The sequence below is a fragment of the Chinchilla lanigera genome, unplaced genomic scaffold, assembly GCF_000276665.1.
Source record: "Chinchilla lanigera isolate Chin_1 unplaced genomic scaffold, ChiLan1.0 scaffold00216, whole genome shotgun sequence".
Lineage (NCBI taxonomy): Eukaryota > Metazoa > Chordata > Mammalia > Rodentia > Chinchillidae > Chinchilla > Chinchilla lanigera.
In genome coordinates, this window is record NW_004955617.1 from 261,430 (window position 1) to 287,904 (window position 26,475).

General features: G+C 39.1%; 1 protein-coding gene and 1 long non-coding RNA gene across 7 annotated transcripts in view; one reads left to right on the forward strand and one right to left on the reverse strand.

The window, feature by feature from the left end:
* Positions 1–26,475, reverse strand: part of Nt5c3a (5'-nucleotidase, cytosolic IIIA) — a 53,147-nt gene that overhangs the window by 21,298 nt on the left and 5,374 nt on the right. For 2 of the 6 annotated variants that reach the window (XM_005414997.2, XM_005414994.2), the window contains exon 1: positions 2,708–3,028. The exons of 3 other annotated variants lie outside the window; for them this stretch is intronic. The gene's annotated coding sequence lies outside the window, so the exon portion shown is untranslated. Of the gene's footprint in view, positions 1–581; positions 644–2,707; positions 3,029–26,475 lie in introns of those variants that run through there. One more of the 6 variants, XM_005414996.2, reaches the window with a different exon arrangement.
* Positions 650–2,730, forward strand: LOC106147648. The gene is made up of 3 exons (XR_001232582.1): positions 650–854; positions 2,348–2,454; positions 2,640–2,730. It is a non-coding gene; the product is annotated as an uncharacterized LOC106147648 (long non-coding RNA).

Here is a 26,475-nt window from a genome sequence, read left to right on the forward strand (position 1 = left end):
CTTGTCTGAAAAACAAAAAACATCTAACAAACAAACAAAATGAGTGATCAGAAAGGTGGTAATAGGCTGGAGGTTGGACATGGTGGTGCACACCTGTAATCCCAGTTACTCAAGAAGTTTAAGCAGGAGGATACCAAGTATGAGGGCACCTGGGCAACTTAGTAAGACCTTGTCTCAAAATAAAAAGAGCTGAGGATGTCGCTCAGTGATAGAGTGCTTGCTTGGCATGTGCTAGGTCTTGGGTTCAATTCCTAGTACTGACAAAAACAAAAAAAACCAACAAGAAAAACCTCCCCAACACTGATAAAGGCTTGCTTTTAACAATTGACGGATACCATGCAAACATCAGTTGAAGAGCTTTCATTCTTCCCAGTCCTCACTGGCAACCTGACCGGAATTTATTCTTGTTCAAAGATAACCACATATGAAGTAACTGCAGTCCTACAGAAACCACCTCAGGTCTGTACCATTACGAAAGTGTAAAGGCTAAGGCGTCAATGCCAGCGTTCTGGCACCAGATGAGGAAAGGCACTGAAAATGAGGCCAGGGTATTTTTAACCAGCAGGCCTGTAAACCTATACCTGGTGTATATAAAGCTCTGGCTGCGCCACGGTCATCTGTTGCAGATGCTCCAAGAGAAGAGCTGCGGAAAAAACACATCAGGTGTAGAAGATGTGTTCAAAAATAGAAAAGGACTACCCTTGAACTATGAACTCTCTTCAAGAAAGTCTGGACTCTAATGAGAATGAAAGTGTGAAAACTAGAAATACTTTGCGGCTTGCAGTAGTGGTTAAGGTCCCTATGGTAAGTGTTCATTACAAGGAATGTACAGAAGAATACACATGGAGCATAAGGTAAGCTGAAATAGCACAAACTTAAGTGAAATTTACAGTTGCGATATGTCATTCTGAGACGAGTGTATAATCGATTAGTGAAAACTGGTATGTTTACATAAAAATTTACCCACTTCATAGTAAGTCTTAAAGTACCTAAATTCAGACTGAATACTTTTACATTGCTACTTGACAGGCTGGGCATCGTGGCACACGCCTGTAATTCCAGCACTCAGGAGGCTGAGGCAAGAGGATTACTGCAAGTTGGAGGCTAGACTGGATTACACAGGAAGACCCTATGCAAAAAAAAAAAAAAAGTGCTACTTGACAGTCATGGGAAAGTGCATATGAAATTTCAAATCTGTTAATATAGCTTTAAAAGTTGTAGCTGTTTTGATCTGTTGCAAACACAGAGGTGTGAAATTGAGTGGTACACTGTTACTTAGAAAAGCCTGGCCTCACATTAATATGGAAAGGGTATCAGCAACAGAGCTAAACACATGATAAATCCATTTGTATAGCACTTTTCCAGCTACCAATACTATCTGTGTTATGCCTGGGTTTAAAAACTGTCACTTTCAATTGTGATTGGCACAAGGAAAATAAAAACTATAAATTCATTTTTCTCTGTAGCGTTGTAATAATTTTCCTGGGATATTTAAATAATTCTCCCTAAATGTATTTTTAATTCAGCCGTGAGAAAAAACAAAAACTGGAAAGTGAAACTATCTCGATACAGACATAAAACAAAAATGAAACTGAAAAGCGGTGGGGGGAGGATGTAGAAGAGAAGAAAATAAACTGCAAAGCCTGGTTATTTAACAATTGGCAATGTATAGCACTTTTCTCAAATGATAAAACAATTCAGTCAGACCTTTATGGATACTTGAGAAAACAAACACCTTCAGAGCTCGGAGTGTATCTACTACTCTCCCAACCTCACAGATTCAGCCTGCCGGCATCTACAGAGATGAGTAAACGAAGGTGCACGAGCATTAACTAGCGGTGACACCTGAAGTTCTGAGTTCTCCTGTCCTTGACTTTGTCCTACAACAGTGAGGTGGCCAGAAACATCCAGCAATGTCGGGCTTGGATACAAGCTCTCAATAAAACCAAGTAACTGCCAAGAAATGCTCTGCTGCACGATCCTATTTATCTGATTTAAAGAAAACGAAATACATTTAAATGTAACATAGCAATAATGCTCTAGGCTTTCACTGCAACACATGTTTGAATCTTTATGATATTATTCACATTTTTTTGGAGGGGGTCAGTGCTGGGGCTTGAACCTCAGGGCCTCGTGCATGTTAGGGAAGTGCTCTGCCACTGAAATACACCCAAACCCTGCATGTTTGAATCTTAATTTTCAATATATCAATCCTTATGTAATCAATTCACCTTTTATCAATTCATAAATAGCATAAACCCAGTCTATAATATCTAGGGTAAGGCTCACACGTACAAAATAACATTAATTTTTATTATCAGCTCTAACAGATTGTTTCTTTCCCTAGTGACAGAAAGCGTGGGGCTTTCACTAAAACTGAATCATACAGCAACTGAATGAACAACAAAATCGGAATTTAAGTGTTTTCCCCAGCTTGGAAAGAAACTTTTGAGGGTAATTTGATTTGCCTAACTTCTACATGTCAAACAAGAAACTCTTTTAAGATTACAATATGTAAAATGTAATTGCTAAGCCTAAGACACCTGAATCTTTTACACATTCATATCTTTGGAAACTGCAAAGAAGTTAAACACTACACTGGATCATTCCAGTTTTATTTTCTAATTTGTCCTTTACAGTGCCCCAACCTTTAGCAAGATAAAGAATCCAGTAAGAGTCATATAAACACAGGACAGTACACACTTACCCCGATGGTAACTGGACCAGCTACGCGAGCGAAAGAAAATTCTTCCTGTTTGAGAAGCACTAATATAGCCCAAGGTGCACCAGGGGGGCGGTTCCAGAAGCCTTGCTAAGCCCTATGCAAACACAGCCCTGTGACAAGGCACCACTGCACATGCGTCACTATGCTCTGGTGACAGCCTTGCCAGCTGTGAGCCAGCCCAGCCTACAGAGCACATCGAGTGAGAAGACACCACGGTCTTTCATGAGAAGGTAAATCCTCGCCGTGAGAACACAAGCAACTAAGTCAGCAGAGTGAGGAGGAACCCCTACACTAATATCCAGACACTGCTGCTTATGGAGTTTGGTAGGGTGCTTCTCTCCTTTTTTCTTTCTTTTTGAGACAAGGTTTCACTATGAAGTTCAGACTGGCCTTGAATTCACTTTGTAACCCAGGCTGGCCTTGAACTTGAAGCAATCCTCCTGCCTCGGGTATGCGCCACTAGGCCAGGCCAGCTGGCCAGGTACTTCTGATAGGTGCACTTTTATGTATAAGTACTGTATTTCAATACAAAGGGAAAAAGACCAGATTTGACTGCTGTTGCTGGGGAAGGATGACCCACCAGGTGTTGCTCAATAGGGCACAGCTTCAGTTTTGGAAAATAAAGTTCTGACGGTGGGTGGGTAGTGATGATAGTTGCACAACAGTGCCCCTAAACTGTATGCTTAGAGTTTAAAAAGTACCTTTGATATTATGTCTATTTTACCTAGGGCTGGGGATATAGCTCAGCGGCATAAGCCCGTGCCTGGCAAGCCTGAGGTCATGAGTTTGATTCCCGGTACCAAAAAAAATTAAAAAAAAAAAAAAAAGGGCCAGAGATATAGCTCAGCAGCACAAGTACCTGCCTGGCAAATGCAAGGTCCTGAGTCTGACTACTGGTACAAAAAAAAAAAAAAAAAAAAAAAAAAAAAAAAAAATCGTGTTTTACCTAGAACTAAAAATAAAAGATTAGCTCATTTAAGCCCCATGAAAAAACACTTGATGCATGGAACTATGGTCAACAGACCGTTAATAGTGTATCATAATGCAGTGGGATTTAAAGTGATTTTTATGTTTTCTTTATACTACCCTATCTATTTTGTGAACGTTAACAGGACCATGCCATAAAATATGAAAACCAGCAGGCCTTTAATTGGTGTAGGCCTTTAATCCCAGCTATTTGTGAGGTTGAGGCAGAGAGACTGTGAATTCCAGGCCTGCCTGGGCAATTTAGCAAGACCTTGAGTCAGAATAAATAGTAAAAAGGGGTGAGGACATAGCTCAGGGATAGAGCATCTCTGGGATCAATCTTTCCCGGTACTGCCACCACCAAACACAAACAAACAAAAATCCTCACAAAAACTAAGCTAGTCTTTATTTTTAAAAAAACTGGAAAAGCTGGGTGCCCTGGCAGGTGCCTATAGCCCTAGCTGCTCAAGAGGCTGAGGCAAGAGGATATCTAAGCCCATTTTGGGGTCAGCCTGGGCAAGACAGCAAGACACCCATTTCACCAAGCAAAAACAATTAGAAGAAAGTTCCTTTTTTGAAATATCTTTATTCTTTAAAAGAGAACCAGCCTGGTTTTCAAATTGAGTAGGAAGATAGCAATCGCTAATATGGTATCAGGACCTGAAAGATAAGTGAGCCTATGACTCTGAGAAGCTTTTATGTAAATGAACCTTTGCATCAGCTCTTTTAAAAAACTGAACCCAGGCAGTATTTTGGTAATTAAACTGTGAAGTAATATTCTCTATTAAGACCAATACAAAAAATTTTAAACTACTTTTTGGGGGAAGGGAGATAAGAGTCTTTTTCTATATTGCTCAGGATGGCCCCGAACTCCTGAGCTCAAGTGATCCTCCCACCTCAGCCTTCCAAGAAGCTGGGACTGCAAGTATGTGCTACCATGCCTTTTTTCTTTTTTTGAAGATCACTAAAAAGTTTCCTGATTTTGGTATTTGCTAAATGTGGAAACTTTTGGCACTATCTTAGTAAGACGAGAAGATTTATAATAAAACATTCCCTTAAAAGGAAAACCTCACATCTAATTAGTAATGCGGGCTCACAGCAGCTAAGGTGCTCCATTTTGGAAATATTTCTGTATTACTTATGAAAATGCTGACTTAACTGTCCTAAATCACCATCAACAACAAAGGATGTTGGAGTTATACTTCCATGGCCCACTTAAAGCGCTATTTGGAAACCTTTGACACACCAATTTTGTGCCTAGCAATTTATTCTATGGAAATGAGGCAGCACATACAGATTTAACTGCAAGGATTTGTACTACAGATGTTGTATACTGCAAATAACCTAAATGCCAATACCTAAACACTCATTAATTCAGGAGAGGTAGGGGTTGGGGACAGATCTCAGTGATAGAGGGTTTGTCTAGCATGCATAAGGCCCCAGTTTTGATCTCTCACTACAAAAAATATGACAAAACCAAACCAAAATGAGAGGTAAACTGTGATAGTACACATAAAAAATAAAAATAAAGAACTGTTTAAAATTATTATTACTATACACAGTTTCAATTTCTACAATTCTAAGCATCTGACATTTCTTGTCCCATATAATATTTGTAATATCCCTGGAAGGTATATGTTATTATTATCTGTCTTTTTACAGGTGAGTAAATGAAGGTTTCCAGCTGGTAAGTGGCAGAAATGAATTCATACACAGATCTTTCTGACTCCAGACTGTGCCGGTGAATTACTAGACAGTACCAGCTGGTGAGACTAGTAGTGACAGTCCCTGAGAGGTCCATCATCCCCTGCTGTGTGCCGTTGGGGCACCTACAGTGACAGTCCAACTGGGGGAGAAGAGATATACATGTAAGAGTAGGAAGGCAGGCTCCATATGATAGGAACAGGGACAGGATTAAAAGGCCAGTTTTACAAAATAAACTATTTCTTGTGAAATAAGATGGTGTGTTAAAAATGTTAAGAGTAGTAGCATTAATCTGACCATAATCAGAAAAGTTAAAAAGCCAGTCAAATAAAACAGAAAAGAATGAAAAGAAAAAAAGCTAGTAAACCCCATATGGATGGAAGTATCTGAAACAGAATTGAGACAGCAAGGATTCTGCCAGCTCACTCTACTGTCCAGCAGCACATCTGACAGCAGCGAAGGTTGCCAGCAGGTGTGTCCTGAGGCTGGTGTGTCTGTCGGTACTGGTGTCTAAGGGCAGGGCTTCAGCCTTGCTGGCGCTCCCTGCCCTGCTAGTCTCACGCCAAGGAGAACAAAGATAGGGAAATGTCATTTTTCTAATCCTCCCAGACACTGTGTGCATGCTGTGGGCATAAGCCTTCTGAGGGATTTACATTGATGAAGCCCTTGACATTTACTGGCACTATCCACTGTCTGTCCAAGCCTTGGGAGCACCCAGCAGCCCCTTTACAGACATGCTAATTTAATCAGCAGGAGCTTAAAAGGAAACAATACCCATCCCTCTTTCATATAAAAGGAATCTGAAATATGGAAAAGTTAAATCACATGTTAGGTGGCTTATACACAAAAGTTGTAACACATTTTAAATAGCTTTTTCACTGAATCATATTGTCTCAATACAGTAAAATACATGTTAGCACAATGAACAGGTTGAGGGAGTCTACAGAAAGACACAAGAAGTCATAAAAATAAGTCCTTGAGCAGCAGGACAGACGGACTTTCAACTCTCTATAAAACCATTGGTTTTTGACACCCTAGAATTTTACTCCTTGCCATAGAAATAGAAATCACTCCTATCACACCTAATGGCAAGCTCTCAATCAGAAATTCATATGCCAAAGAGTAGAGAATTTCTTACATAAAATTCAGAACTGGAAGACTGACTCTGCAACTGGATGTCTTCTTTTTTAGTAATCTTTTTTTTTTTTTTTTTTAAAAACCTGTATAGTTGTCTTTATCAATGAAGAAAGGGATATCCATTATTCTGAGTAACCAGCTACCAGGAATCGAACTCATGACCTCAGGCTTGCCAGGCAAGTGCTTATGCTGCTGAGCTACACATCCCCGGCCCCTACAATCTCCTTTAAATGTTAAAAATTACTTCAGATTTTGCCATCAAAAAGTTTCTCTGAAAAAGCCAGGTATAGTGGCACACAACTGTAATCTCAGCACTCTAGGAGTCTGAGGTAGGAGGAGCACAAGTTCTAACTCAATCTGGGGAATTGAGCAATTTAAGACTCTATCTCAAATAAAAAATGGTTGAGGACACAACTCACTCCAAAGGTCTTAGATTCAATCCCCAGTAAAACACACACACACACACACACACACACACACACACACACACGCATGCACAGCTTAAACAGAGCCCAGTATTATGGCATACACCTGTAATCTCAACTACTAGGGAGGCTGAGGCAAAAGTTTGGGCAATTCCAGGCCACGCTAGGCTACAGAATGAGATTCTGTCACAAAACAAAACAAAGCAAAGCAAAGCAAAACAAAATAAAACAAGAAACAGTTTATCAGAAGTTCCAAAGAGCGAGAATTTAAAAGGAAATAAAATCTATCAATTTAAACGTTAATGACTTTATTAATATGTCTTTAATATTGGAATAGGGAAGTAAAGGAAATAAAGATTGTAGTGACTAATAGCTGAATACAAAAGAAATCATATCATACTCTCACATGAAACCTGTAGTGAGTATAACTATTTCTCAACTCAGTCTAATTAAATACTAACTTATAATTGGGTTACCACAATCCAATTATCATTCCAACAAAGAATGTTTTTTTAAACTTTAAACACTTTAGAAAAATTATTCTAAACAACAAAATGAAGCCTTATAAGGAAGGCAATTCAGTGGGAGATGAGGTGCAAGATTGTCTGTAAAGACTCCTGCAAAACTTGTTCCGGCTAATTGCTCCATGGTGTGAACAGGAAGATGAGTGTTTAAACATGCAAAACCTCTGCCTACAGATTTGACTTCAAACTTCCCTGAAAGAAAACAACAGTGAACTGATTTCAATCCTGTCACTGTACAAAACAGAACTGAAGCAAGGTTATTACAAATGCAGTGCCTCAGTTCACAAACTTGATCCTTTCCATACTCTGGTGACAAATTAAATTGGACTAGAACTGAATCAAATTCAGTGGTTAGGTTCAATGTGGGCTTTATGGGGAAATTTGATTCAGTTCTTATCCAGACCAGAACTGTGAAGTTGAGTTCGTGAACCAAAATAACACTGTGTTTATATGAACATGGTCTTAATGGGACCTAAGACTAATTTTGTCATCAAGACGCATAAACATGGGTCTATTAGACCCATGTTTAGTCTTTACAATATTTCTATTCATGAATTATTAATTTTAATTTTGTTTTATTGTATTAAACCATGAATACTTAACAGGAAAAAATATCACAAAAATAAAGTATTGAGTTTTTGATATTTTTGAGTTTTTAAGAAAAAGCATCAAAATTTTCAACACTGATTGTTTTTTGGTATAGTAAGTCTAAAAGAGAACACCACAAGTAAGTTCTTAATGAACTACAACGAAAATACCAACAGCACTTTACAAAAAATAATCTTTACTTCAATTATCACAGCTTAAAGCAGTTTGCACACATGACCACAGCATGTTCCATACACATATCACTTACACTGACAGCACATGTCTTTTGCCTTCCTTGCCTTTTTGTAGGATATACTTGACATCTCAGTGGTCTTGCTGTTTTGTTAGGAGGTTCTTATTATATTATTCAGCACGTAGTTAAAAGGAACATAAAATATCAATAAAATAAAGTACTAAATTCTTAATATGTACTATGTGTTTAGAATAAACATTATTGACATTTTCACATCAGTTGTGTTACTTCCTTACAAAACCTAAAAGATAACTTCAGAAATAAATTCCTATATGGACTACAATGAAAATACCAATGGAACTCTATCACAAAAATAAGCTTTGCTTCAACCGTCATACCCAAGGCAGTCTTCACACATAACAACTGCATGTTCCATAAACTAGTCTTGCTTACACTGACAGCACCTGTACTTAGCTTTCCTTTCCTATGTGGCAGTCTTGTTATCTCTCCTCTCTTCCTGTTTTGGAAGGAGTTTCCTACTACATTGTACAAATGCACTTAGCAGGAAAATAAGATATCAATAAAATATCAAATAAGTAATGAGCGTAAACACAAACAAAAGCCTACCACAGAAATAAGCTTTGCTTCAACTGTCACACGCAAGGCAGTTTTCACCCACAACAACTGCAAGTTCCATGCACATGTCTCACAAAGACAGTGCTTAAGTTTTATTTTCCTATACTTTCTTGTAGGGCACAGCTGCCATCTTTCTTGTTTTCCTGTTGTCGTAGTAGGTCTTTGTGATGCTCCATCTGCCTATTCATCTGTCAGCTGACCAGTGTGCGCCACAATTTCTTTGCATAGTTCCCTGGGCAGAAACATTTTGTGTTTCTTTTGCTGTAAATGATCTCTTATGAGCTCCAGTCTCAATCTTCTATGAAAAATTTTCCATGACATTTTTTGTTATTTTCTTTGTAACCTACCAAACTATTTATGCCACATGTTTAAGATCAAGTAAAACACAACCACTAGCCAGTGCTTTGTGTGCTGCCTAACTCAGTAACAACATCTATATCATCTTTGGTTTTGTTGTAGAAAGTTTCAACCTGAGGCTTCTATTTTGTTGAGGTTTCCCTATCAATATTTCCATCATGATAAAACGTAAACACTTTCAGTACCAGTTTGTTTTTCTTTGCTATAGAAGAGGACAATGTTATATCTTTCTGAAATCCAAAGATTGTACTATATAGTTCTCTGTTTTGAAATTGCAACATTTCACTAGGGATTTCTGCTTTGTTTCTGCATACAGTTCCCACACTGGTCAACCTGTGCTCTGTTAGCAAATGTAACATCAATTGGAAACCAGTAAACCAATTATTGAATGCCACATTCTGGTAAGTTTGGGAGATGGGAGCAACAAGCCTGCTCACAATATCATTTGGTTTATTACTGTACAAATAAGGACCTGATGGCTGAGTTCCAGGATAAATGTCTAAACTGAACGGATAATAAGTCTTGGCATCTACAAGGGCATAACATTTTATGCCATATTTTGATCAATCACTTTTCTGTAGGTCTTTTACATTCCTGTGATCACCATGAGAAATCCCTGCTAAGTACAGCAGACCTATGAATGTGTTCAGTTCAGCTAGTGAGGAGTCATAATAAATACATTTTTGAATATAGCTATTGGTGCATATAGAACCTTTTACTTGCCTTTCAGCCTTTGCTTATTTCACAGCATCTTGTAACATTTCGTCTGTTGAAATTTCTAAGTGAATGGCAATGCTGGCATCCTGTCCAATACCTTTCACTCCTGCTAAGACCTTCACTATATTTTTGGACCTAGTTCTAACATCAGATTGTTCCATTTATGTACTCACTGTTTTCTCTGTCATCTGAATCAAGGAGGTCTGCATTCCCTGTGTCTGTACCAGTCAATTCTTACTCCATTTCACTGTCACAGGGACTTTGGCTCACACGGCCAATGTCAAAGCTGTGGTTGTTGTCATCACCCTCATCATCATCATCCACCAGCACCACTCTTCTGTTATAAAAGCCTGTATTTTACCATTATGAATCATTTTTATCATCCTTGCATGAGTAATCTGATGATTCACTTTTGACCTGCTCCAAAACTTGCAAATCTAGTTTTTCATGTGCCATTGTATTGAACTGGGCTACTTATACCAGAAAAATATCAAGAAAGTTTTTTTTTAAAAACATCTTGGAGTGGTGTGGGTCTACTGGACCCTCTGTGATGCTCGGGTAAACAAACACAAAACCAGTTAGATAGAGCATAAGATGGGGAAAAATTCAGTTTTGCCACTTTTGCACACATGCACACACCTTGCTGTTCATCATACCAAATAGGTAAACACACAGAGAATGCTTCCTGTATCCCTCAGGGAAAGGTACTGAGACACACAGTTGGCTAGGATTAGGCTAAAATACAGATTTACAGTAGAAAGTAAGGGATGGCCTGCTGGACCAGTCTTATGTGTAAATAAGGAGTGGAAACAGAAATGAAACAATGAATTATTTTTTGAAAAATGGCTAGCAGGGGAGGAAAAATTAAAAAAAAAAAAAAGAGTTAAGGTATGTCATGTACAGGTGCCAACTCCCCAACACGAACGCAATCATTATGTACAACAAACATACCAATTAAAAAAAGGAAAAGAAAAAAGACTAGCAAAAACAGGGAGTAGCAGTTCACACCTGTTGTTCTAGTCCTCTAGGAAACTGAGGCAAGAGACGGCAAATGTGAGTTGAGACCCTGCCTCAAAATAAAAAAGGTCTGAGGACAGTGCAAAACCCCTGAGTTCAATCCTGAGAACTGGGGGTGGGGGTGGGATGAAGATTTTCCTCTAAGGATTTTATCATTTAAAAATCACTTCAAAACAGTAAACAAACCAACAGAGTGAAGAGACAACCACAGACTGGAAAAAAGTTCTTACCAGCTACTACTCATTCAAAGGACTAATATCGAGAATATATAAAGAACTCAAAAAAAAAATCAGACCCTTTAAATTTAAAGACCTAATCCAAAACTGGGCATCTGAAATGAACAGACACTTCTCAGATGAGTAAGCACATAACAAGTAAATATATGAAAAAATGTTCAACATCACTGATCATTTAAGAAATGCAAGTTATAATACTGAGATTCCATTTCACTATGGAAATAGCAATCAAGAAATCATCATCATCATACACCCATACCACTCTTCTGTTATAAAAGCATGTATTTTAACAATATGAATTATCTCCATCATCCACCTATGAGTAATCTGATGATTCACTTTTGACAAATGCTAGTGAGGCTGTAGGGGGAAAAAGGAATCCTTCACTGTTGGGGGAGTGTAAATTGGTACAACCACTATGGAAAGCAGTAGGGAGATTCCTGAAAAAACTAAAACTAGATTTTCTATTTGGCCCAGCTGTTTCCCTTCTAGGTATAGTATCTTCCCAAAAGAATTAAAAGCATCATACCACAGTGATATAGCAGCAGAATTTATAATAGCTAAATCTTAAAAATAGCCCATACATCCATCAACAGATGAATGGATACATAAAATGTGGTTATTTATATATTACAGAGTACTACTCTGCCATGAAGAGGGATAAACTTGAGATATTTTTAGGTGAATGGATGCATCTTGAGACCACAATGTTAAGTGAAATAAATTGGACATACAAGTTTAAATATTACATTGCTTCTCTTGTGTGAGAAATCCAAAGGGTAAATAAGTAGCAAAAAGGAAGATAAATATTGGGAAGTAGGAAAAACTTGTTCAAATAAGAAGGGAAACAAAAAAGGAAGGAAGGATGGGTAAAGGGCTTAACAAAAAGAGAAGGGAAGGCAAAAATAAAAACAAAGCTTCTGTAAATGGAGAGGGGAGGGGGTTGAAGGGAGAGCACGGGACGGGTAAGGAAAAAAGTAAGACATATCCTATACAGGTACAAATTCCCCATGATGAATGTGACCTTTAAGTATGGCAAACATGTACTAATAAAAAATGAAATAAAATCACTTCAAAAAACATACTCTACCATGTTTAGTGAAGTTGATGGCTGCATTTATGCATTTAGAGACATATATGCAAACTGAGGAAAACCTATGGTTCCCACCTCTATAAACTTCTTTAAAACTTTGTTAAGAGCAGACTGAGTAACTTAACTTCCAGAAACTCAAATGAAGTTCTTGAACAGTCTGAATCTTTTTTATCTTCTTAGTTAAAAAGCTTTAAATTCTGTAATTTAAAGTTTTTAGAGGAAACGACATATTGTTACAATAGTTTAAAAAGGTTCAAGGAAATAAGATATGACTAACAAAGGCATCTTTTCTAGCTCTCCTCTTCAGTGCACTGTGTTCTAGCATTGCAAGATGCTCAGGGCACTGAAATTATTGTTTCCATTTTATTACAGCTGGATCTCTGATTAAAACACAGTAAGATGAGAAACTTTGTTTTCATTTTGGTCTCTTCCACCTCACATAGTCTTATTCCATCTTCTGTAAAGAAACAGTACTGGTTTGGGTTGCTACTTTGTTATAGGCTATATTAAATGAAATGGTAAAAAAGTTATGCTGTTAAAGTTTTTATTTTATTATCAGGGCACCGTATCTGGTCCACCTACAGGGAGAGAACAAAGGGAGAATGTGCTATTCTCCCTTTTTGCTGTGCCAGAAAACATTAACAAGGACCGGCGGGAATGTAGTGGCGTGGGACAGCCTGTGCCTAGAACATACAAGGTCCTGGATTCAATTCCCAGTACCACAAAATAAACTAAAAAATAACCTAATACGCTATTAAGGTAATACAGAAATAATTATCTTGAGATTAAAATTCGTAAACTAAGCATCAGTAACTACACAAAGCAGACAATTGTAAACATAATGCTGAAAAAAAAACTAGTAACCAGTAGCAAATTATTTGAAATCATATGAAAAAACTGGGTGAATTTGAAGTTTATAAATAGAAGAAATTACAAAACATAGTTCTTTTGAAATTTCCATGAAGCCAGGCATGGTACATACCTATAATTCCAGCAGAAGGATGATTATGAATTGGAGGCCAGCCTGGGTTACAAAAAAACCTCCACAACTCCATAAATATTAATAAACTCAACATAAACCAGTTGGTGTGGTGGACTTGGTATGGTTTGTCTATAGTCTCAGCTACTCAGGAGGCTGAGGCAGGAAGATTGCTTAGTCTAGGAGACTGAGGCAAGCCTCAGTCACATTTGAAATACAGTACAAATAAATAGATAAATGAATGCAATGTCATAAATCAAGGTGTTTATTTTTTGTGGTGTTGGGGATCAAACCCAAGGCATCTGTTAGGCAAGTGCTCTATTAATAAGAGATATCTCCAGCTTCCTCCAAGAACTTACTTTGCACTTAGAAAACTTGTAATAATATATATTATATTCAACAATGAGATGTGTGCTCATCAGAATAGAATCTTTAACATGTTTATCAGAGAATGACCTTTGAAAACCTTTATGCTCAGGTTTTACACTGTACAGCTTTACACTTTTTTTTTTAGTACTGGGGACAGAACCCAGAGCTACACACTGCACTACATGCCCAACACTTTAACTTTCTATTTTGAGTAGGGTCTCACTAAATTGCCCAGGCTGATGTCAAACTCACAATCCTCCTGCCTTAGCTTTACAAACAGCTGGGATTACAGGCATGCACCACCACAACTGGATTCCATTTGTAATTGTTGCCTTAATGATTAAGGCACCAAGCTGAGTCACATGATGGAAATTCATGGACGGACTAGCAGAGCTGATTTTCCGACTGCCAGAGTGAATCACACGAATGTTTTGAGTTATAAGATAGGTTCAAAATGAGCCAAACACGTGCAAACCTAATGCTTAGTAATAACCTGTGCTTCTCACACAATTTTACTGAAATTAAACTTCAGTAACTAAAAATGAAGTAATTATATGTGCTATGCCTTGGAGGAGCATCTTTTAACCACATCCAGTGATTAAGGCTGGGATGCAGGGATCAAGCCCTGTTTTCTAGGGAGTCAGGTGCTCAGGTTAAACACTATTGCTCAAAATTTGGCATGCCAGTCATATTCCCAGGCTGGCCTTGACGTTGCCATGCTCTTGCCTCAGCCTCTCAAATAGCTAAGATTACAGATGTATACCACTGCACCCAGGCAGAACACATCCTTTTTCTTTGAGACAGACTCTCTATGTAGCCCAGGTTGGCCTTGAACTCTTGGCACTCTACCTGGCTCAGCCTGGGATTACAGGCATGCACCACCACACCCAGCGAAACATATTCTTAATACATTAAGGGGGACAAGGGGCCGGAGACTATTTAGGTGAATCACTTCCATTCTAGGTAACTGGGAATTGAGGCCTTAGAAATCTAAGTGTTTTACCAAGGTGTGGTGATAGATACCTATAATGCCAGCATTCTGGAAGGCTGAGGCAGGAGGGCTGCCAAATTCAAGTCTGGCCTGGTAATTTAGCAATGTAGTAAGACCCAATCTCAAAATTTTAAGAGAAGCATGGATGCGCTGGGAATGCAGCTCAGTGTGAAGGCCCTGGGTTCAAATCCCAGTATGGGGTTGGGCTAGGGTGGGGTGGTCTAAGGATAAATCATTATAATGTGGCAGAGTGAGATTTAAACCATCGATTTAACAGCTACTAAACAACTTCATTCCTTAACAAGACTGTCTAGTGTTGGAATCACAGGTTACACCCTGTGTTCAAGAAGACACTATGTATCAGCACTAAATAAACCACAAAACTTAGGAGAACATCCAGAACACAGAACAACACTCATGTAGCACTTGATTTCCCAATCCTACATGACAAAAATTAGACATCACACACACACACACACACACACACACACACACACACACGTCCCTCAGTGTCCGAAGGGGACTGGTTCCACAATCCTCACAAATACCCAAATCTGAGGATGCTTAGGACCCTTTATGTAAAACAGCAGTGTTGACATACAAAATATGTACATCTTCTCACACACCTTAAATCACCTCTAGATTACTTATAACACCTCTTTTTCAAAATTTTTTTTGGAAACAGGTTCTCACTGTGTAGTTTAGGCTGGCACTGAACTTGTGATTCATCTGCCTCAGTCTCCGCAGTGTTGGGATTACTGACATATGTTGCCATGCCTGGCTACTTACAATACCTCTTACAATACAGATGCTGTACAAACAGCTATTACATGCATTGCTCAGGGCATAATGACAGTAAAAAGGATCTACATATTTAGTAAAAGTCATTTTTCTCAATTCATGGTTAACTCCAAGGATGCAGACTTCAGGGATGTGGAACCCTTGGATGTAGTGGGCCAGCATATGTGTACATGTATGCATGCATGTATACACACACACACACACACACACACAGCTGTGCACAAATAAAGTATCTAGCTTGGAAAGAGATAAAAATTTTAAGTATCAAGGCTCAGTGGTAAAGCACTTGCCCAGCATGTAGAAGGCACTAAATTCAATCCTCAGGACCACCAAAAGCCAAAAACAAACAAACAAAAAAACCCTCCACAGTAAAACATTTACAACTAGATACTAATATTACCCCCAAAGGAGTAATTTTACCCAAAACTTTACTCAAAAGCTTCAAAGGGAGCTAGAAACATCAGACTAAAATGCTGACCCTGCTACTTACTAGCTAGATCCTAAATAGGTTAATGGAAAATTATAACTACTAGGCTAGACTATGTTAAGGGTTAAATAAATAAGCAGAACGTAGTTGCTCTAAGTAGAGATTCTCACATTCAGCCAAGTGGGATGTTTCTACTTCCTTTCTAGTTCTAGTCCCAGAGTGGTCTCCCTTTTGCTCAGCTTAGTGACACCAGTGAGTTTTTATTTTGCAACATTTCAACCTGCTATGCTGTAGCCCACAATGACTTTTTTTGCTCAAGGAACTGGCTTTTTTTGGGGAGGAGGCATTTCACTGCGCTGGCACAGGCTTTTCCAACTTGTGGGTGCAATTTTACTGCCTCAGCCCTCCAAGTCTACAACCACAGGCATGTGCCACCACACCTGGCTTAGATTACGGTCTTCTTAATCCTGTGCCCAACCTAAATCTCAAGTGACAGACATTTGAGGTAAGATAAACGAGTCAGTTGCAGTGGGACAGACTGTGGAGGAGGACTCACGACAGGGACAGGAAGGATCTTGCAGGCACCATCATCTCCTTCCACCTACTTATAAGAAGGAACTTGCCAAAGTAAGCAACCCCCTCGTCAACTGTAAGTGGTTCTGTAACCCAGTAACACTGTGAGAATGAGCGATATAAACAGCATATGAAAAAACTGACAAGCAGCATTAAGTCTGTCATGAATGAAGGTGGACATCCTTGATTTATATTTTCACCTTTTATAGTTTAATGGTTTAAGCAACTCTGAGAGTTAATGTAAGAGGACAAAATAAGTCAGGCTTGGTTGTACATGCCTATAATCCCAGCATTCTGGGAGGCTGAGGCAGGAAGATCATAAGTTTGAGCCTAGCCTGGGCAACTTAGTGACTCTGTGGGACTCTGTCACAAATGAACAAATAAACAAACACAAAATAGCATACCAGACAAGTAAGATAATTTTGACAAGTAGCACTGTGCTGGAGAGAGAAGCCTGCCACCTACTGACCAAAAAAATGAAATTGTTTAAATTTCCCTGACAGCTACTGTCATGAGAGAAAAAAATCTCAGATAAAGTTTTTAAGACTACATTTCAAATGAATGGGCTAAAGGTAAAAAAAAAATCACAACCCAGCACTCAGGAGGCTAGAGCAGGGAGAGCATCATGAATTTGGGGCAGGCCTGGGCTACATAATGAATTCAAGGCCAGACTGAACTACACAGTGAGACCCTATCTCAAAAAAATAAAAAATAAAAAAAAATTACAACCTTTAATTTAAAAGAGAATATGGATTAACACCGGGCTTTAAAAAAAAAAAGAATTCAAATATATCCTTTCTGTTGTTGTTTTTAGTAGTACTGGATATCAAATCCTGAGCTTTTTTTTTTTTTTTTTTTTGGTTTTTCTCCGGTACCGGGAACTGAACTCACGACCTTGCGCTTGCCAGGCAGGCGCTTTTTGCCGCTGAGCTAAATCCCCAGCCCCAAATCCTGAGCTTTTAGGCAACTGCACCACCACAGCGCTACTTCCTTGGCCATAAAGCATGGTTTATGATTCTTCTATGGGGCTGGCAGTGTAAATCAGTGGTAGAGTGCTTGCTTAGCATGTGTGAGGCCCTGACCTGTGTTCAGTTCCAGCACTGAAAAAGAAAGAAAAGAAGACAATGTGGTACTCACCCATAATCCCAGCACTGAGAGGCTGAGACAGAAGGATTGCAAATTCAAGTCTCAGACTGGACTTTGTGATGGCTAAATTATTTTAAAAGCAAAAGGCAAATGGAAAATAATGAATTGCTCTGATTTAATAAAACCAGAGTAATTCATAGTAAATCACAGTAATTCAAATTAATATGAAAAGTAAACTATGAAAGATAACTCAAAACTTCATAAAAGCTGTTAACAACTATAAACAGCTTCTAAAGTAGGTTTCCCCAAATCTCCAATGACACAAACACATGCACTTGTGCACTGTGTACTTCCCCTGGCGGCACAACTGCCCTGGGACTTATCCCTCCCGCCCCCACTATCTCCTGAGATTTTAAAAATGTTAATGCTAGCTAGGTATGGTGGTCCATGCCTGTAACAGGGTACCTGGAAGGCTGAGGCAGGAGGATCACAGTGAGTTTGAGGTTAGCCTAGACTATAGAGAGAGACCCTGTTTCAAACACTCCAAGCCCCTCCAAAAGTTAATGCATACAGATTAACTTTTTTTGTTGGTTTTTCTTTTGTCTGAGACAGGTTTTTCTTCTATTTGTACATAGCCCAGCCTGGCCTTGAACTTGCTATCCTCCTGCCTCAGCTTCCCCAAATACTGGGATTACAGGCGTGTGCCACTCCACCCAGCTTGTTCAACAGCTGCACAATATTCCATTACACAAACATATCACAATTTGACCAATATATGTTGCTTTCAATAGTATACACGCAACTGTCCATTTTTCTATATCCTCATCACTGCTTCCTCTTTATAAAGCAACTGTTCGGCAGCCTAATGTTAACTACTTATGTACAAGCATGGACAAATCTGTGTTTTGCTGGGGAGTGTCTGAAGCACTTACTCCAATGGTGCTCAAACTGTAGCAGGATCAGAATGCCTAGGAGCCTGCCTACACAATTTTGTTATCTGCTCAGGACGGGGCCAAATAATCCACATCTCTAGCAAGTTCCCATAAGATGCTACTTTGACACCCTTTGGTGTAAAACAACATGGGATCTTGTGTTTCTAAGTAAGGCACCAGCCTTCTCTAATTGTCATAATTTTATGTTGTAGATGGGTGCTACTGAGGGAAACCTGCCCACCCTACCTGCAGGCAATGGTTAGGAGCCAAAAGCAGAAAGCAGAGAGACTTCAGGGTGTGAGGGTTTCTGCCAGCAGAGTTCTCAGGAAACTTCTTAGCAGTTAGGGACCAGATGAAAAGTGGTTTCACAACAAAAGAAAAAGAGAAATCCTAAAGCTACCATTGTTTTAGGAAGTAGCTATTTCTAGGTAATCAGATAAGAAATTAAATTTTCATTAAAGTGGAAGATGTGGTTAACTTGTGGCAGGAAGATAAGACACAGGAAACCTGACAAACGGGACTTGAAAGAACCAAGTCACATAGCCTGCTACAAATACTTCTATATTTACATATGTGGGGATTCATCTTGGATATATCTTTTGTCAATGTTAAGAGTTTAACACAGAGCCAGGCATCATGGTGCATGCCTGGTAAGTTCAGCATTTGAACTGCTGTGCGTTTGAGGCCAGAATGGGCCACACAGTGAGTTCCAGGCCAGCCTGAACCACAGCTCAAACAAACAAACAGCAAACTCTTCTACAATTATGGCTGAGAGAGAGAGAGACAGAGAGAGAGAGACAGAGACAGAGACAGGAAGTTTAATACAGAGAGAGCCTGGCATGGTTGCGCCTTAACCCCAGCACACAGGAGGCTGAGACAGGAGGACTAACACCACCCTATACAGCAGGTTCAAAGTTAGTTTGAGGGGCTGGGGATTTAGCTCAGCGGCAAAAAGCGCCTGCCTAGCAAGCGCAAGGTCGTGAGTTCGGTTCCCGGTACCGGAGAAAAACAAAAACAAACAAACAAAAAAAAAACAAAGTTAGTTTGAACTACATTGTGTGGCTTTCTCTTAAAAAATAGCAAAAAATAAAAATAAAAGAGAGAATTTAATGTATTTTCCTTATATTACAATACATTTTATTCACACTGGAGGAATCATGATGGTTACAGTCATGAATCACGCCATGTCCTGTTAATGTTAACTTCAAAAGCCTTTATTGTATCCGGCTCTCTTCATCCCTCTCCCTCCCTCCCCACGGCACTAGAAATCAAATCCAGAGCCTCACACACGTGTGGCAAGTGCTCTATGCAGAGATAGATCGCAACTCAGTGCTATCTGTGATGCTAGCTGGGACCTGCACTTGGAAAGCTACCTCCAAATCTCACTAGGATGTATTAGAGAGTGGACATGTCCTGAGAACACCCCAAAATCTAGATAGTTCGGGAATGAAAGAGTGCATCTTTACTCTTGGGATGAATATAAGATAAAAGCTATTCTGAATCTGTGTTCTCTACTTCTGCTTTCCAAGTACTAGAAGTAACAGACTCCTCTCTTACCGACAGAATCCCAATTCTGTTGGAGGGTGGCAATGGGCTCAGATGGAAAACAACCTCTCAGTTCCACTTGTGAGGTGAGATCAGAAAACATGGGGAGTGAGATCAGAAAACATGGGGAGTGAGATCAGAAAACATGGGGAGTGTTTAAATTTTAAAATTTTATTATAGTAAAAGACATACTGCTATTAATCTCACCTCAAAATCCACCCCCTCACTTCAAACACACTTAGTCCATCATTCTTGTGACTTTCTGAAGCAGCTTTGGAAGTCCTCTTTCCTGAGTGTCTTTAATTGAGCTGTACTGGTTACTGTCATGTCCAGCATGGATTCAAAACATTGACTTTTTATGATCATTTTAACTTGGGGGAAGAGCCAGAATTTGCATGGTGCCACATCTGGTGAATAAGGTAGATGGGGACACACTGTCATGTTTTATGAGCCTGACTTTCTGTTGGATGGCACTTGGCTTTCACTGTATTTTTGATACCCCTCACAAAGACACTCAAGATTTCCAGAACAATTTCTGTGTCAGAAATTGGGAAAAGAGCTGGTTGTGCTGGCACGCCTGTCAGCCCGGCAGTCAGGAGGCTGAGGCAGGAGGATCACTGTGAGTTTGAGGCCAGTCTGGGCTACACAGGGAGACCCTGTCTCAAAAAACCTAAATAAATAAATAAATAAATAACCCATGAAAAGTTGGGCATGGTAGCATACGCCTAAAACCCAGCACTTAGGTGGCTAAGGCAGGAGGACTAGGAGTTCAAAGTTAGTTGGGCTACATAGGAAGAGCAAGGTTAGCTTGGACTGCACAGTGAGGAACGCCTCCACATATGATGTCTCAAGCCCACTCCCAAAAGAAAGAGAATTTGTGTTGTTTCTTGAAGCCATTACTTTGGGGTTTCTGTTTCTGTTAGTCAAGAGCAACTAGTAATAATAATAATTTTTAAAAAGTGAGACAAGCCAGGCATGATGGCACATGCCTATAACCCCAGCTACTAGGGAGGTAGAGGCAAAAGGATCTCAAGTTCAAGGCCAGCCTGGGCAACTCAGCAAGACTCTGCCTCCAAATAAAGATGGTGGGGATACCTCAGTGGAACAGTGTTTACCCAGCATGTGCATGTCCTGAACCCTGCAAAAAATGGGGAGGGAGGAACAATGAACCATATCCATCCAGATCCCCGTTGAGCAGACTCAACCGTAAAGGATACAAGACACCATATGAACCCTCGGTTATGAAAAATCATGAAACCATGCCAAAGGGGTTCGGAGAAAACACTTCACAAAAAATAATCACAAATTCTAAACAGGACCTAAGGGGTCCCAAATCTGAGCACTGATATAAACTAGGCAAAAGCTGAAACAGAGAGAGATTTTTGGAAGTGATAATGTTGCTTCACTGACGCAGTGATATAAACCTTGTTTCTCCTCCCTCTTCTAAATATAGACTCACTAGGAGGATTGTCACTTGGTTTAGCACCCAAGAACATCTGATCTTCTCTTACCATGAAAGAAGTTCTCCGTAGAAGTTTTCATCTCCCAGAAAGAAACACACTGAAGTTTCAAAAACATAGCACCAGCTATTTAAGGACTAACAGCTAATGTCAGGAAAGAAACAATAAATAAATCGGGTGTCCGACTCAGAAATGACAACTTTGGGGGTAGGCAGGCAGTCCTAACACTTTCCACTCCTGCTGTCCAAATAATTTTTTAATTTTTTCTTCTTTTTGCCTGTTAGGAACCAACTTTAAGAGTAGACATTTGTTCTGGTTCTACATTTTACTTCACTAGATAGATATTCCTGCTTTGGAGAATTTAATAAAGAACCTAAGAAGAAATATATAAGAGCAAACCATCTCATCTCTTTTTGCATAGCTTCTTATTATAGAAAAGTAAGAAATCTATTAATAAGAGAATTAGAGAGCTGGATGTGCACACCTACAGTCCCAGCACTTGGAAGGCTGAGGCAGGAGGTACATCCTGAGTACAAGGCCATCCTGTATTGTTTTTTGTAACAGGATCTTACCATCTAGTCTAGGCTGGCCTTCAATTCACAATCTTCTTGCTTGAGCCTCCCAAATGCTGGGATGTCCCTTCACTCTCTTTGTTAATAATGCAGCCAGAATCAGTGTTTACCTGGTAACCTTAAAGCCATTTCTCGCTGTAACTGATCTCTTTAATGATTGTAAGTAATAAACTCTCAGCAGTTCCCCAAGCACTGTGAACTCATTTAACTCTGCAGCTAATCCATGTAGTAAGTAGTGCTATTATTATCTCCCAACGAGCAGAGGAGGAAATGGAAGTCAGAGCACCAGGTACCTTGCCCAAGGTTACACAGTTTTGTGACTGAGAACCTGAATCAAATCCAGGATTATGACTCCAGGATTATGACTCCAGGGTCCATGCTGCCATCAAGTCCTGCTGAGTCACCTCAGAGGTTCTCTACCTCCTGAGCCCTGACTTCATCCTTCCTGCTCAATGGCCTAGTTCAAGACCTCTAGCATCTTCCACAAGGATGCTGCCAATACCTCCTGACTAATGCCCCTCATTCCAGGCCCTCCCCTTCACTCCACTGCATCCATTTCTCTGCATAAATCTCTGTGCTAATTATATAACTACTCTTGAACCTTTTGATGCTAGGTTCCATTGCCAGCGCCAGCACCACCACCACCACCACCACCACATCAATGTCTTTTATGGCTTCTCAAGGTTTCTCGTTGCCTCCAAAATAAAGGGCAACTAAAAGCTGGGGAGGTAGAAGAAACATACAGACTGTGCTGCAGGGTAACAATTACATCTATTTATCAAGTAGTTACTACAGGCCAGAGGGTGGCTGAGTATTTAATGTTCATTAAATCATTTCATAGCCACAACTCAAGACAGATACTAGCACTTTCCTTTTTACAGACGAGGAAAATGAGATGAGGCTTAGAGGGACTCAGGAACTTTTTAAAAAATTGTAATTCCACATGCCTGAAATCACAGCATGCCAGAGGCTGAGGCAAAAGGATTGTGCATTTGAGACCAGCCTGGGTGATACAGCAAGTTCCAGCCAGCTTGAACTACTGTGCAAGACCCAGTTTTTAAAAAAATAATTTAAGGGCTGGAAAGTTAGAAACTTGTTCCAAATAACAACACTTACTAAGGAGAAAAGCAAGGATTTGAGAACAGGTCTGCTCAAGACAAAGTTCTCGCTCTTATAGGTCCTAAGCAAGGGACAAGCACTAAACACTTGCTTAGCAAACTGATCTTACACAAAATTTTTGGAAATCACAGTTTAAATTTTTTTTTTTTGAGATAGGCTTTCACTATGTAGCCTGGTTGGCCTCATTTCCTGGCAATCCTCCCACCTCAGCCTCCAGAATGCTGGGATTACAGGCACGTGACACCATATCTGCTGGTTTTTAAAAATACTAAACTGGATTGGCGTGTAGCTCACTGGTAGAGTGCTTGTCGTGTGTGTGCAATGCACTAGGTTCAATTCCTGACACCACAAAAATAAAAACAAAGGTAGTTCTGTAACCCTGGATTAGAGTGCAAACTAAATGAACTGTAAAGCGAAACAGGTACTGAAAATGTGTCTCTGGCTGTATACTTGGGGCTTACTCTCATGCTCCCACTCCTCTGCTCTCGGGTTAGAGTGCTCTGACTGGATAACTCAGAGCAGCACTTGGACTGTCTTACAAAATGGTCACAGGAACCCAGAGACACACCACATTAGCAAAATGACTAAATATAACAGGAAGATTTACTCATGTGAACTATGCAATAATCTGTTAATGTTTCAGGTGCTGAGCATAGTGGTGAACTCCCAGCACCCGAGGCAGGAGAATCAAAGTTCAAGACTGGCCAGGCCAATTTAATGTTAAAATGAAAAATATAAAAAGGGGTGGTGATGTATCTCAGTGCAAAGGCCCTGGATTCAAACCTCAATCCTTCAGAAAACAAGAGACTGCTCCGCTAAAACCCAAGGAGCATAAGACTTTTGTACTGTAAATCTGTACTTTAGCCTAATACTAGCCTGATGTGAAAATGTGATGTCTATTCTAAGAATTCATTGTAGATTTGATTTTATTGATAACTTATTTCCCAAATGCATGTTGTACAGTTTAGTAGGAAGCTCCTGACAAAACATGAAGAGAGGTGACAAGATTGTCATACAGGAAAGGAAACTAAGCACATGCTGTCAGTGTGAGACGTGCACATGGGACATACAGCCATCATGTGTGAAGACTGCCTTGGGTGTGACAGTTGAAGCAGTTTATTTTTGTGGTAGAGTTCACTGTAGTTCATACAGGAATTTATTTCTGATGTTATCTCCAGGTTTTGTAAGGAATAAGGAAGCACACAGCTGATGTGAAAATGTTGATGTTTATTCTAAATGCACAATATGTATTAAGAGTTTAATAATTTTTTTTATATGTTCCCATTAACTACACGCTATATAATATAGAAAGAACCTCCTGACAAGACATCAAGGCAACTGAGATGTCAAGTATGTCCTACAAAAAGGCCAGGAAGGCAAAAGACATGTGCTGTCAGTGTAAGTGATGTGCGTGTATGGAAAGTGCTGTTGTCACATGGATAGACTGCTTTAAGGTGTGATAACTGAAGTGAAGATTTTTTTTTTGTAAAGTGCTATTGGTATTTTTCATTGTAATTCATACAGGAATTTATTTTTTATTTTTTTTAGATTTTGCACACCAAAAACTTGTCAATGTTGAAAATTTTGTTGCTTTTTACAAGCACTCAATAAATAGTAAAAACTCAATAATTTGTGTGATTTTTTTTCTGTTAAGTACTCATTGTTTAATAAAATTCATAAAATTACAATTAATAATCCATCAATAGAAATATTCTAAAGAATAAACATGGATCTGACAGATGCATGTTTATGTACCTTGATGACAAAATTAGTCTTATGTTCCCTAATATGCATCTGTTATCTGAGATGATGATGACTAAATTTTTTACATCTTTAAAGCAGAGAACCAGCCCCTGAAATCAGGACAAACTAATGTGTTGATACCTTGTAAAGATCAAAATATCCAGGAACTCTTTCTCTGTGATATTTCTATTTATGATTTAACTTTAATCGGACATATTTACTCAATAACAAGACCCTATTAAAATAGAAATCACATTGCATTTCACATACTATGGTTATGCATACAAAGTGTTTGCTGTTCTGTATGTTCAGCTTTCCTTAAACAGATCATAAAATTTTGGCAGGAATTTATCCACTGCCACAGGGGTCAGGAAACTCCATAAATGGTCAGTCAGTGAATAGTCTAAGGTTTGTGACCCAAAAGATACACTTGAGGATAGAGAGGTATTTATTTAACGAAAGAAAAATAAATTTGAGCAACTTTACTGAAGAAATCCCAATTTAACCAGCTGGAGGTAATAGTGTATACATATGGCCTGGCTACCTTGGAAACTGTGTGAGGATCACACAAGCCCAAGAGTTCGAAACCTGCCTGGGCAACAGAGATCCTTCCTCAAAACACACACAAAAAAAACCAAAACCCAAATACAAGCTGGGTAAGCAGCACATACCTATAGTCTCAATCACCCAAAAAGCTAAAGCAGGACAGTTTGTGGAATTGTGCTCAAAAGAAAACTTTTTATTTATTTATTTATTTATTTATTTTCTAGGGTTTTTTTTTGTTTGTTTGTTTTAAAAATAAAAGGAAAACATTAAAGACAGACAACCTTTTACAAAACACTATTTGCAGATGACATGATACTTTACATGGAAGACCCCAAAAACTCCACAAGATGCCTTGAATTCATCAACAAATTCAGCAGTGTAGCTGGATACAAAGTCAACACCCAAAAATCAATAGCATTCCTATATACAAACAACAAACACTGAGAGAGAAATTAAGGAAACCATACCTTTCACAATAACATCCGAGAAATTGAAATATTTAGGAATCCATCTAACAAAAGAAGTAAAGATCTATTCAGTGAAAACTACAGTACTCTGAAAAAAGAGATCGAAGAAGATTTCAGTAAATGGAAAAATATTCCTTGCTCATGGATAGGAAAAACTTTTTCACATTGTGAAAATAGCCATACTCCCAAAACTGCTGTACAGATTCAATGCAATTCTCGTTCACCTACCATTAGCATACCTCACAGATCTCGAGAAAACATGCCTTAAATTCATCCGGAACCAGAAGAGACACAGAATACCAAAAGCAATCCTGGGCAACAGGGATAAGTCAGGTGGAATCACAGTCCTGACCTGAAATTATACTACAAAGCTACTGTAATAAAATCAATCTGGTACTGACTAAAAAAACAGATCTGAGGATCAATGGAACAGACTGGAAGAAACAGCCACAACCAAAAACACACTCAGCCACCTAACATTTGATAAAGGGGCCAAACAAACTCACTGGAAGAACAATAGCCTCTTTAATAAATGGTGCTGGAAAAA